This window comes from Thermobia domestica, chromosome 11 (genome assembly GCF_964235325.1).
Source record: "Thermobia domestica chromosome 11, izTheDome1.hap1.1, whole genome shotgun sequence".
NCBI lineage: Eukaryota > Metazoa > Arthropoda > Insecta > Zygentoma > Lepismatidae > Thermobia > Thermobia domestica.
In genome coordinates this window covers 224546219-224563045 of record NC_137464.1, presented here as the reverse complement: position 1 = coordinate 224563045, position 16827 = coordinate 224546219, and the positions used below count along the sequence as shown (strand labels likewise).

At 35.1% G+C, this 16827-nt stretch overlaps 1 protein-coding gene across 1 annotated transcript in view; it reads right to left on the bottom strand.

The window, feature by feature from the left end:
* stg1 (stargazin-like protein) overlaps nt 1–16827 on the bottom strand; it is a 706566-nt gene that overhangs the window by 291457 nt on the left and 398282 nt on the right. The gene's annotated exons all lie outside the window — the stretch shown is intronic.

Below are 16827 nucleotides of genomic sequence, written 5' to 3'. Positions count from 1 at the left end.
AATCTCCTGCTTTTTCCTTACTTCGAGAAGTTGAAGAAATATATTATTATTAACATTGAATTTTCAATGTTTCCTCACATAAAAAGATGAAATTTCTCTGTTATAATACACAAAGCTCTGTAGAGCATCGTCATCTTCTATATGCATTATGGTTAGCGTTTTTATGACTTTCTGTAAGATTTACAAGTGTTGTTTAGATTGGGACTTGGGTTGGAAGAGTGGCTTCGTCAGCAAGAAATTGTCTTACGCTACGATCACGTGTGACTGTACAATATAGCTACGTTATCGCTACATGCATGAAAAGACATTTTCCCACTTCACTTTGCTCTTTCACTACGTTTTACTTCACACACGTGTGTATCAAATAATATTAATATAAATCGGGACTTTTCCCTTTCATTTGATCAACGTAGTTCATCAGAAATGAATTCTGGGCTGCTTGTTTTGACTACTGTCCCCTTAATAATGTCAAATTTTATTGCCCCTCCCCCCGGATTTACATTCAAACGCCACCACTGTACGTGTCTACTGCTTTCTCCTGTTTTTTTTTTTTATCTTCGAATCTCCTGCTTTTCCAACTGACTGGTCTGGCAACACTGATTCCAACTAGTAAGCCCGGTACCCTAAACCATTGGTACAGTTAGTGCCAAGTTTGAACAAGTTGTGACATGCTAGTTTGCTTCCAGAGGCAGAAGAGCGTCTGCCGCGCGCCACCACTAAGATTTGTTCTAAGCTGCAAAAATTGCAAAAGAACTTCACGAAGTGCTAAAATCAGTGTATGGCGTTGAAACGATGGCATTGAAGACTGTTTACAAGTGGGATGAGCGTTTCAGAAGCGGCAATGAGTCGGTTGAAAACAAGCAATGATCGACGCGTCCTTCGACGTCAAAAACGGATGAAAACGTGAAAAAAAAGTGGAACAAAAAATGATTTGTTCAAACAGGCGACTGACTCTTCAAGAGCTTATCCAAGAACTAAACACCTCGTATGGGTCCGTGGGAAGCATTTTAACTCCCAATTAAATAGACAAATAGTTTTCTTTTCCACCACGAAAACGCGCCGTGCCACACCTTGTTTTGATCCATGAGCTTTTTGTCGCAAAAAAATGTTTCTGTCCGTCCACATCAGACTTGCTCACCAGATTTAGCACAATGTGACTTCTGTTTCGTCCTAAAACAAATTTAAACCGTGCTTAAAGAAAAACGTTTTGACAGCATTTCTGGCATTGCGAGGGCCACTATAGAGCAGCTGGACGCCCTTCCAATAGAAGCCTTCCAGAAATGCTTCCAGTCATGGATTCAACGTTGGGATAAGTGTATTGCTAGCCAAGGACAGTACTTTGAACGAGATTAAATCAAATTCCATGTAAGCTTATTATTTTGTTTCTAATAACATTATTCACCTGAACGAGATTAAATCAAATTCCATGTAAGCTTATTACTTTGTTTCTAATAAAATTATTCACCTGAACGAGATTAAATCAAATTCCATGTAAGCTTATTATTTTGTTTCTAATAAAATTATTCACCTGAACGAGATTAAATCAAATTCCATGTAAGCTTATTACTTTGTTTCTAATAAAATTATTCACCTGAACGAGATTAAATCAAATTCCATGTAAGCTTATTATTTTGTTTCTAATAACATTATTCACCGTATTTTGTGATCGATGGAAGACGACAAATGTAACATGAAAAACCAACATTTCCAGTTCAACAAGCTGTTTGAATAGAACATAAGAGCATGGTAAACTGACACAGGAATGTGCACATGGTTGTGTGAAAGAATTTAGATAATTTTGAATCCGTTTCACAATGGTATGTAGTGAGGGCCCAAACAAACCATCCTGCTGCACTGGCAACATTCTTTTTTTCTTATTTACCATAAGGCGCTTTATCAGTGTTGTGAAATCCGAACGGCTAGTACAATTGGAAACATTCCAACATTTTAGATTGAAAATTTACCTATCTTTCCATTTTTCCGTAACCTTACTCATGATGGAGTTGGCGTATGGCCTCGGGCTTTCGATACACCCTGCATAAAACGAATCTTAAGTGGTATAATCTTATTCAGAATTGATATAAAAACGTGTGATTTCTCTAAGATAACGAAAGCATTGTTCCAAATGCTAAATTTTGTTAAATATTAGTTCAATGTGTCTCAGTAAGGTATTTTAACTGTACAGAACACGTTAATTGGCTATATATACATACTGTATATATGGAACTTTCTGAAAAATATTTAGTTCCATCATTTTTTTTCTGAAATTATGGTATTTTACAATCACTTATCGTCTTTTCGGGTTCAGAACCTTTCTATTCTTCTACCTATCGTTCTTAAGGTCCCATGCCCCTCCCCCCTTTAGAATAAGGAAGTTGGATAACTAAGGCAAGTGAATGATAATGGAAGCATTTGTGGAATGAGACCACAAGAGCAAACGAGAATACTTCGAGAAAATCCCAAGACCACGATGTTGTCCATCACAAACTTACTTAGCCGAGATTGAACCAGAAACCTCACGCACCAGAGATAAGAGCTATGCCACTAAGCCACCACTTATTATCTCCTTGGTCTTCACTTGACCAAATTTTTTTTAGAGTTAATTGAAATTGACATTTATGTGAATTCAGCGTTCCAAATCAAAGTTCTTGTTCTTCTAATCAAACGGGAAGTAGTAAAATGTAGAAAAACTTTTCAGATACAATATTGCTTTTGTTCGTAATAAATTAAAAGATAGCGAGAAACTGTTTCTGATATAGATTTATCGTTCGAAAACAGATTTAATTTCTAATCTAATTCCTCTATTGCATCCGGAAGTTAGATCTGCTACTTCCGGTTCCAATATTGAGTTTTCATGATTTAGAAGCCTACCGCAAAGATGCCAACCAGTGGGAAAAATCCCACTTCCTGTTTTTTTTTTAAGTTGTGCTTTCGGAAAGGCGTAAAAGGGCAACATATAATGGGATTTTACATATTATGCAACATATATAAAATCAATGTCAACAAAATTGTCTACAGGCGGAAAGTAGACGTAATGAGTGGAGGCACGAGTTCTTCCGCACTAAGAAATTGAAAATTTCGTGTTTCCTTTTTCACATTTTGCGTTTTGCCGTATTTTTAAAATAAAGTTTCGCATTTTGTAGCTCTTGCGGAAAAGATATTCCCTGACATTTTTAAAATTGTTTTTTTTTCTTTTATTCATAGATCACTAAAGAAATAAGCCATTAGTTACCTAAAAACAAAATACACTGAATATTTCACTTGACATTGTAAATTTCACTTATAGAGTATTATATATTTTTAATCAAACTGAAGGAAAATCAGTAACTAAACTTTCTACGAGTAGAAAGTTTTGCTAAAACACACAGGCACATGTTACATTTAAGCAGTAAACATAAGCATGTTACATGTTTCCACACTTTCCTCCTTCATTGTACGTTTCTCAGTTATCACCAGTCTATGCCACTGGCTAGCTAATTTAAAGTGTTCCTCTCAATCCAGCTGCGATGGTGATAGCTAATGCGCAACGTTTTCTGTATAGCGGTGTCCGAATCACCCAAAATGCACCGTTCATGCTACGTTCTACGGTTTCATTAGCGGAAAACTGGCGTTTTAAAATTAATGAAAACATATTTTTAAAATTTCGCATTATTTCGCATATTATTAGAAATTTCGCCTAAAACTGCCGATTTTGCGTTTTATTACCCAACGGAAACCAATGAAAATACACATAGAATATCATAAAACGTCAAGAAACAGAAACATTTCTTAATTCTGGCGTATTTCGTTTTCTCGCGCATTACGAAAAACTCGTGCCTCTAGTAATGAGTCATCAATAAGTAGAAAATCACCGTTGACTGTCAAATTCAAAGTCTTTTCTTTCTGTCAAGAAAGTCCATGCTAGTGGGGAAGTGCATTACAAAGCGAGTTAACCATATATAGTGCTCAAAAACCAAGTGTCAAGGAACACAATTTGGTGTTCGGGTATTTGAGAAATGAAAAAAGAAAACTATAATAAATGAATGAAAAAGAGTAAAATACCAAACGTGAAACAATCAACTTTCAAGATAAGACATGCTCACAAAATATATGGAGAGCGAAGTTATTTTTCGAGTATTGTTACTCTCAGTGATGACACAAGGCCTTGATATAGGCACTAATTTCTGACAACAGAATATATTTATTTTCGATTCATAAACTATTTTACCAAGTCAAAAGATCGAAATTTACGGATAATTAGTGCAGATATTGTGAAAAGTGAATAACATACCAAACCTCCATTTTTAATATTGTATCATATTTGTAATTAATATAATGTGGCAAATTCAAACCCAAAGAGGGACATTTTGCCTCTCAATATGGGATTCTATAATGTTCCAGTCTGGCATAATTGGTCTACCGTAGCTTTAAAAACTAAAAGAAAGGACCTCGCTCAGAGCTTATGGAAATTTGGTTTCCGTTAAATTGGCTGGTATTGTAGTATGTTGTGTAGTTTGATCCCCTAATGAAAAGTCTCAATGGGCACGAATCCCTAAAACCCCACGTTTTTTAGATATCTGCTAGACATACGCTCCTTCGTAAACTGAACACAATAATTAGCTCTACATTTTATCTATAAAGTATGAATGAGTCTCTTTAGGGTATATTAAGGTTTTTGGGGTCGCTGATTCCCAATAGGGGGTTCATCACGTCAGCTTCAAGATCATTTGAGGGTCAAATCGAGAGGGAACGTTGCAAAAATCTGAAAAAAAGTACATAAGTGTTCTTTGAGTCGCTGGATCCGACTATGTCATTTCATTGATCCAACAAGGTCATTCCAAGCTCATAGCAGGGTCATTTCAAGGTCAAACTTGAAAAACAGTCTGAAAAATCTTTTAAAAAATCATAGATAGGATTTAGGGTAAGATAGAATTTAGATAAGTTTGACCTTGAAATGACCCTGCAATGACCTTGAAATTACCTGGTTGTGTCAAAAAAATGACATAATCGGATCCAGAGATTCAAAATACATTTATGTACTTTTTGTTCAGGTTTTTGCAACGTTCTCTCTCGATTCGACTTTCAAATGACCTTGAACCTGTCGTGATGGAGGTTAATCGACCTCGGATTCGAAATCAGCAACCCCAAAAACCCTAGTGTGCCCTAGTGATGCTCGTTAATACTTCATAAATAACATGTAGACCTAATAATTATTTTCAGTTTACGAGGGATATGCCTTTAGTTGGCGATAAATCAGCCGATATCTCAAAAACATGGCGTTTTAGGGATTCGTGCTCATTGAGACTTTTCATCAGGGAACCAAAATACACAACATACTGCAATATCAACCAATTTAATAGAACCCAGATTTTCATAATCTCTGAGCAGGGTCCTTTAACTTCTTATTACTTCTTAAAAGATGTGCTGATTGTTCACAACATTCTGATGATTTTCTGGTTGATTGATTTATTTGAAGTTTACCGCCCCTTTGAGCAACGAGGCTATATATAACATGAGATCTGAACCACATTAAATTTCACTGGGAATCGAACCCGGATCTCTTGCTCTGAAACTATATACGCCAGCCATATAGTCACGATGGATGTCTCTATTATGAGTTTCGAAGCAGATTTTCGAGAAGTAGAAATGATTGAAACTAGAATGACCATAATTTTAGCAACTAAAAAAAGTAGTAATAGACCGCTGTGTGTGTATATATATTCTGGAAACAGACACATTCATATCTGCATAGATGCATCACATCTGCAAATATATTTAGTGGAAACAAAATTTTCATTAAATTCGGAGTGTAAACGAAGACAGCAGTAAAATTATAAATCATATTCATATGCAAGATTTCCGGCTAACAAAAACTCAAAACTCGTTATGCCACGTGGGAATAAAACTATGTAATAAATTACCACAATCTGTGAAACAAATACCAAATTTGTAGTATAAAATATCATTTTTAAATTATTGTAACATAAACACCTATTTTGTAGCATAGAGTAGTAGTTTAATCAGATTTTTTTTATTATAAGACAAAACTTAAAATTTACTTTCTGTGTCGAACAAATATACTGTATATTACGTACAAACGGCAGTTGTTGAAGCGTTTTGTATTGCGTGACGAAGATATGAACTGAAGAGTTCCTAAGACGGATGATTAATTGAACACATAAATTACTCCAATCGCAACTCCTTGAAGTTCCTATTGCACTCAGTAAGTCAGGTTTACTAACTTCGGTGGTGCCTCCCAAGATGCTCATCAAGGTGCTCATTATGGGGTGGGGTGGGGGAGATCAGCCAATTGATTCCGAGTGTACTGAGCATAAATTATTTATCAGAGTGTAGGAATAGCCATAGATAAGGATCATTAATTTTAAAATATCCGCACTTAATTGTACGACAGACTGCTCGGGAAGCATACGACTGTCGAAAAAAGAACCTGTTGACAACGAACACCTCGTTGCGTTTTACTGACTTTTCTAGTGCTGCCAACACCCAACCAATACCCCGCCCGCCAGGTGCCAAGCTACCAGCATCTCTCATCATGCCCGGAAACGGGATTGTCCTGGTCAAACGGGACATATGGTAGCCCTACTTGAAACTAGGGATGGCCAATTCCGGAATTTTTACTATCGGAATCCGGAAAGTAAAATCGGAAAAAATCCGGAATTCGGAAAAAACCGTAATTTAAAAAATCCGACTTCGAAAAAATCCGGAATTTTCCGAATTCGGGATTTTTCCGAAATCCGGAAGTTTTCTGAATTCCGGATTTTTTACGAATTCCGAATTTTTTCTGAATTCCGGAAAATGAATTTTCCTGAATCCGGATTCTGAAAAATTTTGGTCATCCCTACTTGAAACCGATGTTTCTATTTCGGCTCGCTGGAAAGTGTAAGAGTAGAGCGAGAGAGAAAGAGAGAGAAGGTGAGCGAGTACTACAAAGAGTTAGGAAGTCGAAGGCGCTATTTGTAAACAACATCACAGTCGAGTAGGTGTCCCATTTCTTGAAAAGTCTGTGTGCACGCATACAGGCTTTCTCGCTAAAGTACACAAACACACTGTGTTCTAATATATTATGTACTGTGTGAAGCGTTTGTTCACATACCACACAAAGTGGCAGTATAGGAAATAAAATGCGTCTTAAGTCTGCAGTATTCTTTCGGTTTTCTATTTTTCTTACATTTACCTTATTCTTGCAGCAAATGATAGTTTTCTTGGGTAATTCAGTTTGTGTGTTGCCTTATTACCTCTATGATTCTTTTTTTCTTTTATTTTAAATGAAATTCTTATCTTGGTTTATAGAATATTAAGAATATCTTACCATTTCCTACTTGTTTTATTCTGTAATCATCAACTTAGTTCATTATGCCAAGTGCTACATATCAAATAGTATGAACATGTTAGGCAACTTTTACAAGATATGCTCAAAAGTATCCCGACATACAACTAAAATTGTAGTTAAAATTTACTCATATTCAAAATATCATTTTTGACGTTTAATACGTAGCTGGGCCATCTTTTGCCTCTATGAGAGCATACGGTCTCGCTGGCATACTTCCGATTAAAGATTTCCGGAGAAATTACAGTCCAAACTTCTCTGATAACATTAATGAAGGCTGCTGTTGAAGTGATGCGGTCAGATTTGCGGTCTAGTGCGAGGTTGGCGTTTCAAAACATCCTATAAATGTTTAATCATGTTTAAATGAGAACTCTGAGGAAACCAGTCCATTAATAGTATGTTATTATCGAGAAACCATCCTATACAGTTCTTGTAGAATGAAAACATATTATGTTGTGTTTATATGAGACTTTCCGAATAGTAAGGGAGAACTCAGCAAAGCTTGTTTCATTAAATTACAATCTGAACGGTCGGCATAATCTTTCATTTAATTTGAAATTGTATTTTCTAAGGGAAAGAGGAACAACCTCCAAAAATTAAACAAATACGTAGATATAAGGACTAATACTAGCTACCACAAAGCGGATTCGTATTACTACCCGAATAGCTTAAATGTAATTTCCTAACGTTCAGTTTTTCCTTACTAGTCGGAACACCTCATATTTACAATGATTTTTCCTAATTGGTCTTAAAATTATGGGCAATAAACAAGCGGATAGAGTGTTCTTGTAACATTTTTGTATCACACTAAATGCAGACCGTCTTGACGAGGAACAAGGCTAAAATGGTACTGTGAAATACTGGTACTGTGAAAATATGTCCGTGAAATTATTCAAACAAGTATTGTCACGATTGCATCCACAATGCAGAGCACAACTCAACTTTTATGCTAAAGACACACAATTTGCGGTCAAACACTTAAGTTGTTGTGAACAAACGCAGCGTATCATTTGTAGAACACTATCTATAGTTACATTATCTGGACGTATCACTGACTGTAAGGGTTTTTTGGGGGTTCATATAGAAAACCAACTGTTCTAAATGATTTAGCTGATGTGACGATTGATCCATTGCAGATTTACAAGTACAACATTGAAATTGAGCGCTTCTAAAGCTCGATGAATGCCTGTCGTTGGTGATAGTGACCGTAAAAGAGGAATAAGAGATATTTTTGATATTCTGATTTTTTTCCACATCCTATACCAAATATTTAACATGGACTTTGCTTTTAATTATAGGCTTACACTTAAGCTCACCTTCAGATGAATTATGTTGTTTCTGTTACTACTTTATTAATATTTTCTTCTGGGTTGCCAACGTTGCCAAGTCCATGGCTTTGTGCAAGCACTGCCACCGATCTTTTCTTCGCACACCACGAAGACCTTTCTAGCATCACATTCGGTTAATGCATGTGCAGCAATCAAATTCTTAACGATGCCTGAGAGTTTTTTATCCACTGATGCAGAAATATGTGTGATTGTTCATTTCTTAGCAGGAGATTCCATGATGATTTTACCACACATTTAACCACCTGCATAATGACGAAGTAATAAAAAAAAAAAAAAGAAAGCACGACTGTGTGGTCTGAGATGACTTTAATATTTTCTTTTTTTTTTCTTGCCATAGGCAAATCTAGAGCTTGCTGAATAATAACACCTTCTCCTTCATGCTTATTGTATAAGTCTTCATGTGGAACCGTGCTTTGCTCTGTGTTTTTAAAAATGAATAAATTCGTGACAGGTAACTATTAGGCGATGTATAGTTCCGGACTTTTTCATCCAATCCAAAAGGTAATTTCAAATATGCCTTATAACTTGTAGCTTATTATGCACAACTGTAACACTATTTTTTCTTAATGGAAGGAGACTTTTGATACATATTACCTAGTAACAGAAGTACCACAGTACTCAAGTACATGGGTTTTACCCTTCATGCTATATCCATAGTGTTAATCAAATATCAGGTACACATTTGCATCTTGTAAATAATTGCGGAAGCATTCGACATAATTTCTGACAAAAACTAAACCAATCTTGTTCGATGACCAAGATACAAACCAGGGGACTGCACAGTTGACCAAACCATATGCACTAGGATTAGTTGTATTCTGTCAAACTGTTCAACTGCTAATAAACTGCTAATACTGACTTCAAGGTTGCTTTCGCGGTACTTCCCATCGATATATTGTCGTGGAAAAGAGACGTCGATACAACTACCAATTCATATTTTAGAATTTTGTAGGGATCCAACGAGACAGTCCCGTTGGGGCGTACACTCATATTTATTGGGGATCTCGGTATTCATTGAAGTGAAAGATATAAAGTTTGATATTTAATTCAAATTCTTATTCCTCATTCAAAATAATTAAACACCTGTTTCAGCGTTTTTTCATGTTTGGTCTACGCTTGGTTGTGATTTTATCCTGTTATCTTCTCCTTAATTGAGTGTATGGGTGATAAAGATTGGGCTAATTGTTTAGGAAATACAAACATTCAAAACCAAGGTTATCCTTAGTCTACCCATTATATTTGATGGCCGCTATTTTGAGTTGAGTTGATTTTGAGTTTAACCTCCCTTTTCAGCAGCGAGGCTATATGAGACGTGGACCTACTGATTAACGTGGAATCGGAACCACATGAGCTCCCGCCGGGAATCAAACCCGGGTCTCCCGCGCCAAAGGCGCGTACGCTAACCGCTTAGCCACAGAGGAGCTCTGCGGCCGCTATTTTGACTTTCCCAAGGATGACAAGGTGGAATCCGTTGAATTCTTAATTAGAATGGTCCCATGAATTTAAAAAAAAATGGTAAAATACATTGTGCAGACCATAATGAAAGCTTCATCTAAATTTTGGTCTTCTGTTACAGGACTGTTTCATTACGTTAGGTTAATTCTACATTAGGTATGCTGTATGCAGGTAACGTATGGCATACTGTCTTCGAAACTTACAACAATACATTTCACGCTTAAAACTTGCTCTTAAATATTCTTTAACAGCGCTCACATTTTCAATTCCTGAAACGATTGGACAAATACCGTGCTCGTGGGTTTTCTCGGGATTCGCCCGTTTCCTCTCATTTTCTTCTTTCCACCATTTCATTCATTTCTCATAATAACTGTCTCTTTTAGCCTAACCGGCATAATCGTGGGACGTAAAACTGAAAGATTTCTTTTTCTTTTCTTTTCTTTTTTTTCTTTTTTTTTTTTTTTGCGAATTATGGAATTTCCAGGTATTCCAGAATAACCATTCTTGGGTTATAAAGTAGACCTCTTATATGAAACGCAAATGCATACAAAGATACAATACTACATGTAATTCTATTAATAGAAAGATTAATTGGAGTAGGCTTTATTAGACAATCTAGTCTGATAAAAGTTACATTTGAATCCCTTATTCAAAATAGTTTCCAGAAAAATTTCAATCGAAGAACAAACTATATTTTAATATAATGATGTAATTCCTACACTTTAAGTTATTGAATCATATTTATACCATGATTGTACATGGGATGGAATTAGGTATATTGAAGAAACTCTTGGAATGTCCATACAGTTTATGCTGTAAACTCATTGGTTATGGAATGTTGAACTAAAGCCAATCAATAGAGAAGTTATCGGAAGCAACATAGAGGAAGCCAAGAGGATGATTTCTTCCGATCTTGATTTGATGCAGATTGTGGTATCTTATCTCTGTTTGTGGGTAGCCATGACGTGTGTACTTTACCACCTTCAACCCTATAAACTCCGCCCATCGGTACAATAATGAAATTATCTTCACTTCCTTCATCGGATAATACTAATTTATCAGATTCCTTTGATTTACTTGGAATTATGTTTTCTAATTTCTTAGTTTCCTCTACCACTATTGGTTTTAGAAGATTCAAGCTTCCTTTCGGGTATTTAACGTTAGGTGTGATTCTCTTGTTTCTTGTAGAAAGTTTACTCGTTGACCAAAATTTCGGTGGCGGTCCTTTTGCAGTTCCATGTTTAACGTCAGGAAACTTCATTGATTCGCTAAATACTTGTCTTTGCTCACATTTGGGTTTCCTCGATTTCAACGAAGAAGAAGTAGCTTTGTTGTACTTACTAATTAGCAAACCGGATGAAGTCATATTATGGGTCGCAACTAATGTTGGTGGTTTACTAGTATCTCCTTGATGTAATTGAAATGCCTTAGGGGTCCCTTTTGAACTTTTCGACTTACTCTTTGGAGAAACAGCTTCCTCATCATGCGAAGTTTGATTTGTCTTCAACTCTACTTGAGACATCATGAAGATGAATTATATTTATTTTCCCCGATTCTCTTTCTATCTTGACAATAAATATTAATCTGTAAACACCACAGGATTGTTATTGTACTTTTGTACAGTAAAATAACATTAAAACACTGTTTGAAACCTATTTTTTCACAAATACACATAGTTAAGCACAAGATATCATCAAGTTATCCTTTTCTTCTTTTTTCTTAACCTCAATATATTCAGGTACAGACCTAGAACCCAATTACATTACTGAGTTTTGTTGTAACTAATTCTTTTGTAACATAATCATTTTAATGTAAAAATGATAGATGGTGATGAAAGATGGTGAATGAGTCTCGATTTATACTCATTCGATGTAGTTAAGATCGAGCAGTGTTGACTAAAACTTGACGAAAATAAAACATTCACAACTGAACTTCCATATTGGTCCGTTCCATATTGATCCGTGAATTAAAAACGACACAATGGATGGAAAAGAAGTTGAGTTGACTGCAAAATTATTATATGTGAAAGAATTTACATGAAAAGAACATGAGAAAGTGAAAAGAAAAGCTCAAGTGTGTCTATCACTTTTCGTGCAGGTTAGGAATGTGGGAGCTACTTGATAAAATGATCTTACGACTTTATTTTATCCTGGTGTATCGTAGAGAATTATTTTCTCAGCACAAGCCCATTAATAGCATACAGATTTATAATATGCCTGCAAAATGATAACCATTGAAATGTTTATTCATACGTAAAGCAAGCACCAACCTATTTTAGGTGTCGCTGTAAGGAATGTTCGCATTTTTAGGTTTCTGTCTTCCTCTCTCTCTTGGATTTTGTTGACCTCCCAAAATCTTGAACAATAAAAGATGATCTGAAAGAAACTTTCTTTTTTAGTTTAATCCTAGGAAGTCCAAGGGGGAGATTTTCGAACCCACTCGTTTGTATTTCTTGAAAAAAAAACGTCTAAGTTTTGATTAAAATATTGAGAATATTATTTATTATCTATTATTACTTCTTTGATAAATCCACATCATTAATGTGCATTTTTATTTAGTAACTTGTAAGTTAAAAATTATTTCAAATTAGTGGGCTCATCGAACCCCCTCCTTGAACTTCCATGTGACATATTTTCTACAAGTATATTTCCTGAAAAACCCCGTCTAAGTCTTGATTAAAATATTGAGGATTTTATTTATTGTCTATTATTACTTCTTTGATAAATCCACATCATTAATGTGCATTTTTATTTAGTAACTTGTAAGTTATAAATTATTTCAAAATAGTGGGCTCATCGAACCCCTTCCTTGGACTTCCATGTGACATATTTTGTGCAAGTATACGTATTTCCTGAAGTTAGATTTTTTCGTTTGTATTTAGAAAGGATCGTGTTCTTATGTTGGGAAACAGCATATTAGCCACGAGTAAGTTCTGAATGCTTATTCTATATTCATTTCTTGTTAGATAGCGTTATGTGAGTTATAGTATGATATACTGTGGGTTCGAGGAGCCCTCCCACCCTTGGACCTGCTTGAGACACACAAAAAAATCTTAGACTTCCTAGGGTTAATGTTCCACAATTATGCACCAAGGCTAAGGGAGACGACGATGATGAGATGGATGATAAAAGTGGATTGACGAAAGTGTGAGGAAATGGGAGAATCCCAAAAAACCCACGCACATGAATCAAAAAGCTCACTTGACAGGAGCTGGAATCGAATCAAGGAGTCCATGAGCCAGAAATGAGCATTCTAGCACTGGCAAGGGAAGTTCGGGAGAAAGCACTCGCCTGCAGAGAAACTAAGCATGTCATTTGAAGGACCAATTCATGCTGATTACAACAAACTTCCTATACGGTTGAGAACTTTTCGAGAGATTTAACGTTAAATACACGATTGTGCCTCCTAGTGATCTACCGTTATTATCAAGGATCTTATAAAATAGAGGATCTGAACTTACAACAAAAACTTGAAGCCATACGTCACAGTTTCATCACCCCTATTCTGCCCACTCCGTCCAATAGGATTGCAATGTTTTGAGCCAACAATCATGGTGGAGACGAAAGTAGCCAATCAGACGATGGCGCAAACGAGAGTAGCCAATCAGACTTGCCGATGCTCGGTTGTTTTTTGGCTTCATTAATTTAATAGGATGAAGATACATATATATAGGTAGATAATCTATTTTATAAGATCCTTGGTTATTATGCAGTCAGATGGTTTGAATTGCTACTACTTGATCACTGGGGTCAGGTCACAGACAAATTGTCCATTATATTGAATGACAGGTGGCAAAGACGTAATGGTTGAGAATATACAAAGAACTGAATACGATGTTTACAACCATTTGATGTGTTTGGATTCCGACGAATCAAAGATTATGGCAGAAGATTTGTACATAGTATGAAACTTCATCCGGACGTTATGATGTACCAATGAAACAGTGTTCATGCTACATGAATCAGTTCTGATCACCGCGATACATTGGATTGTTTCAGTTTGCGTTTCACAACGCAGGTTACCGAACAAACTATATGCCTTTTGAATTTGCTTTTCGTTTTGGTTATGCAAACTGTTTTCTTGACGGATGCAACGCAATTGCACGTATAAAATGTTCATGGTGCAAGGAAGTCTTTTGCCTGCGTCATTTTTTCATAAAACAAAAGAACAACAGTGATCAATTTCCATCTCTAACCTATCATTATTGTAAACAATATAATGACTAATTTTAACTAACAAACCCGTTAGTTACTGCAAAACAGTTTTGTTCTGTTACCTCCGATAGATTTCAACTCGTATGCCAAATTCGTTGCTAATAATGTACTTAACCCGTTTAAATGTTCCTATGCTCGTTTTTTAAAATAAACTTTCACGTCGAATCTCTCGAACAGTTCTCAACCGTACAGAAATTTTATTAGCTTGTTGTAATCAGCATGAATTGGTCCTTCAAATGACATGCTTAGTGTCTCTGTAGGTGAGTGTTTTCTCTCAAACTTCCTTTGTGAGTCACCGTGGTCCCATATTCTGAAAAAGTTTCTAAGAAATGAAGGATACTTAGGGTCCAACATACAGAGTAAAATTTAAAATTAACAGTTTAGGAATAACGTTGCTTTCGCATTCAATTTCCAAGAGAGACATATGACCAACTTACATAGTAATAAACTAATGAATGTTTTAATGGAAAAATGCAGATTCAACAAAGCTGATGTCAAATTAACAGGTACTACTGTATATGATACTCGAAGTTTCCATGATATATCTTTAATACTTGAGTCATCTGCGTTTTGTTGCCCACTGATGAATATGTGGAACTATTTTTTAAAACTTTGTTTTGATATTAGCTACAAGTTTAATGGTTTGATTTTACTTATTTCTTTTTCACATCGATTTTAATGTATGTCGCTTCATGAAAACTAAATTCAGTTATATATAACTTTCATATGTAATAATAGAAGAAACTTTAACCAGAAACTTTAACCAGCAGGAGCCTCACTTGGAGGGCCCATCTTCCCTTATTATTATTATTATTATTATTATTATTATTACTATTATTATTATTATTATTATTATTATTATTATTATTATTATTATTATTATTATTATTTTTAGTAGTAGTAGTAGTAGTAGTAGTAGTAGTAGTAGTAGTAATAGTAATAGTAGTAGTAGTAGTACAAGTTTAACAGTCTTGTAAAACCTTTGTGATGGGGGGAGGTTTTTCTTCATAAAGCTGTTAGCTTCATTTACTCGAGGTAATGGGGTCCCAGGATGCAGACGTGGTCTGTTTCTTTATGGTGTTGCAGTAACCTGTCAAACGACTAACAGAAGGCCCCAACAGGACTTTATAAAAGTCAGTCTCATTTCGGCATCATGGGGCCCCAGTACACATTTAGACAATATGATGCTTCATATTGTTGAAATATATTCTTACTAGGCTACAAACAAAGGGCTCCAAAGAGGACTTTATAATACTGATAGTTTTCATTCCAATAACGGGACCCCAAGAAAACATTCGATGCTAGGGGCCACTCTGGGAACGGAACAAACTACAATATATATTTAGAGAGGACCCCGGCACTGATTCCTGCCCTCCTGTCCTGGCCAGCCCGCGCCCAAAATTTAACTTAACTTACGTTTGTATGGAATATAAATTCATTTCAAATAAGAGTCGGACACTTAACTAAACTTAAAGAAGAAATAAGTAAAAATGAAATGAAATCTTTGAGTTTTACGTCCCACGATTATGCCGGTTAGGCTAAAGGAGACGGTGATGGTGAGTAATGAATGAAATGGTGTAATGAAGAATGTGGGAGGAAACGGGAGAACCCCGAGAAAACCCACGCACACGGTGTTTGTCCATCACAAAGTTCACTTCCCACACAGCAAGGAATATTTCCTCAATCAAAAGAAAATATTTTCCTTGGTTTCCAAAAGGTTTTCCTTCTCTGAAGATTTCCATGCTGATTTCCCCAATGTATTCCGAATATTTTCTGAAAATATTTTCCCAAAAATGTTTGTAAAAGATTTTAGAAATTACCGGGAGTACATTTTGAGAATGCTTGCCGGAAAGTAAAACCAGGAAAATATTCACAAAATATATAAGAAATATTGTTTTGGATCTAATTTAATATGTTTTCACTGTTAAGAAGGGAAATATTTTCGAAATGATACTAAAAATGTTTTCCATATATGATACGGAAAACAATGAAACGAAATATATTCCACATATTTAAAAAATGTTTTCTAATACGTTATTTGTAATATTTTCTATTTTTACGAGAAAACGTATTAAATATATATTTTTAAAAACATTTAGAATATTTTAAAAATAAATTATTTCGTAATATAAGAAATATTTTTCAGAAATGTTTTAAAAAGGTTTACTTAATTTTAATAAAGTATTTTGGTAATCTTCTCCTATAACTCAAATTAAATATTTTCGTGTGATATTTTAGTATTATTTCCAGAATATTTTATCGAATTTTGAATATAAAACTTTAAAACAGGTAAAAAAAAAACCATTAAAAATGAAGAGAAAAAGTTTTCCATTGTGTTTTGGAAGATATTTTGTGTCTTTAGTGAACAACATTTTCTGTTATAGGTCTATTATAGAAACATTTTTACATTGTTTTCAAAATATACTCTTCCGTTACTGGAGAAAACATATTCTTTGTTATATCTGAGAAGTATCCCAAATAT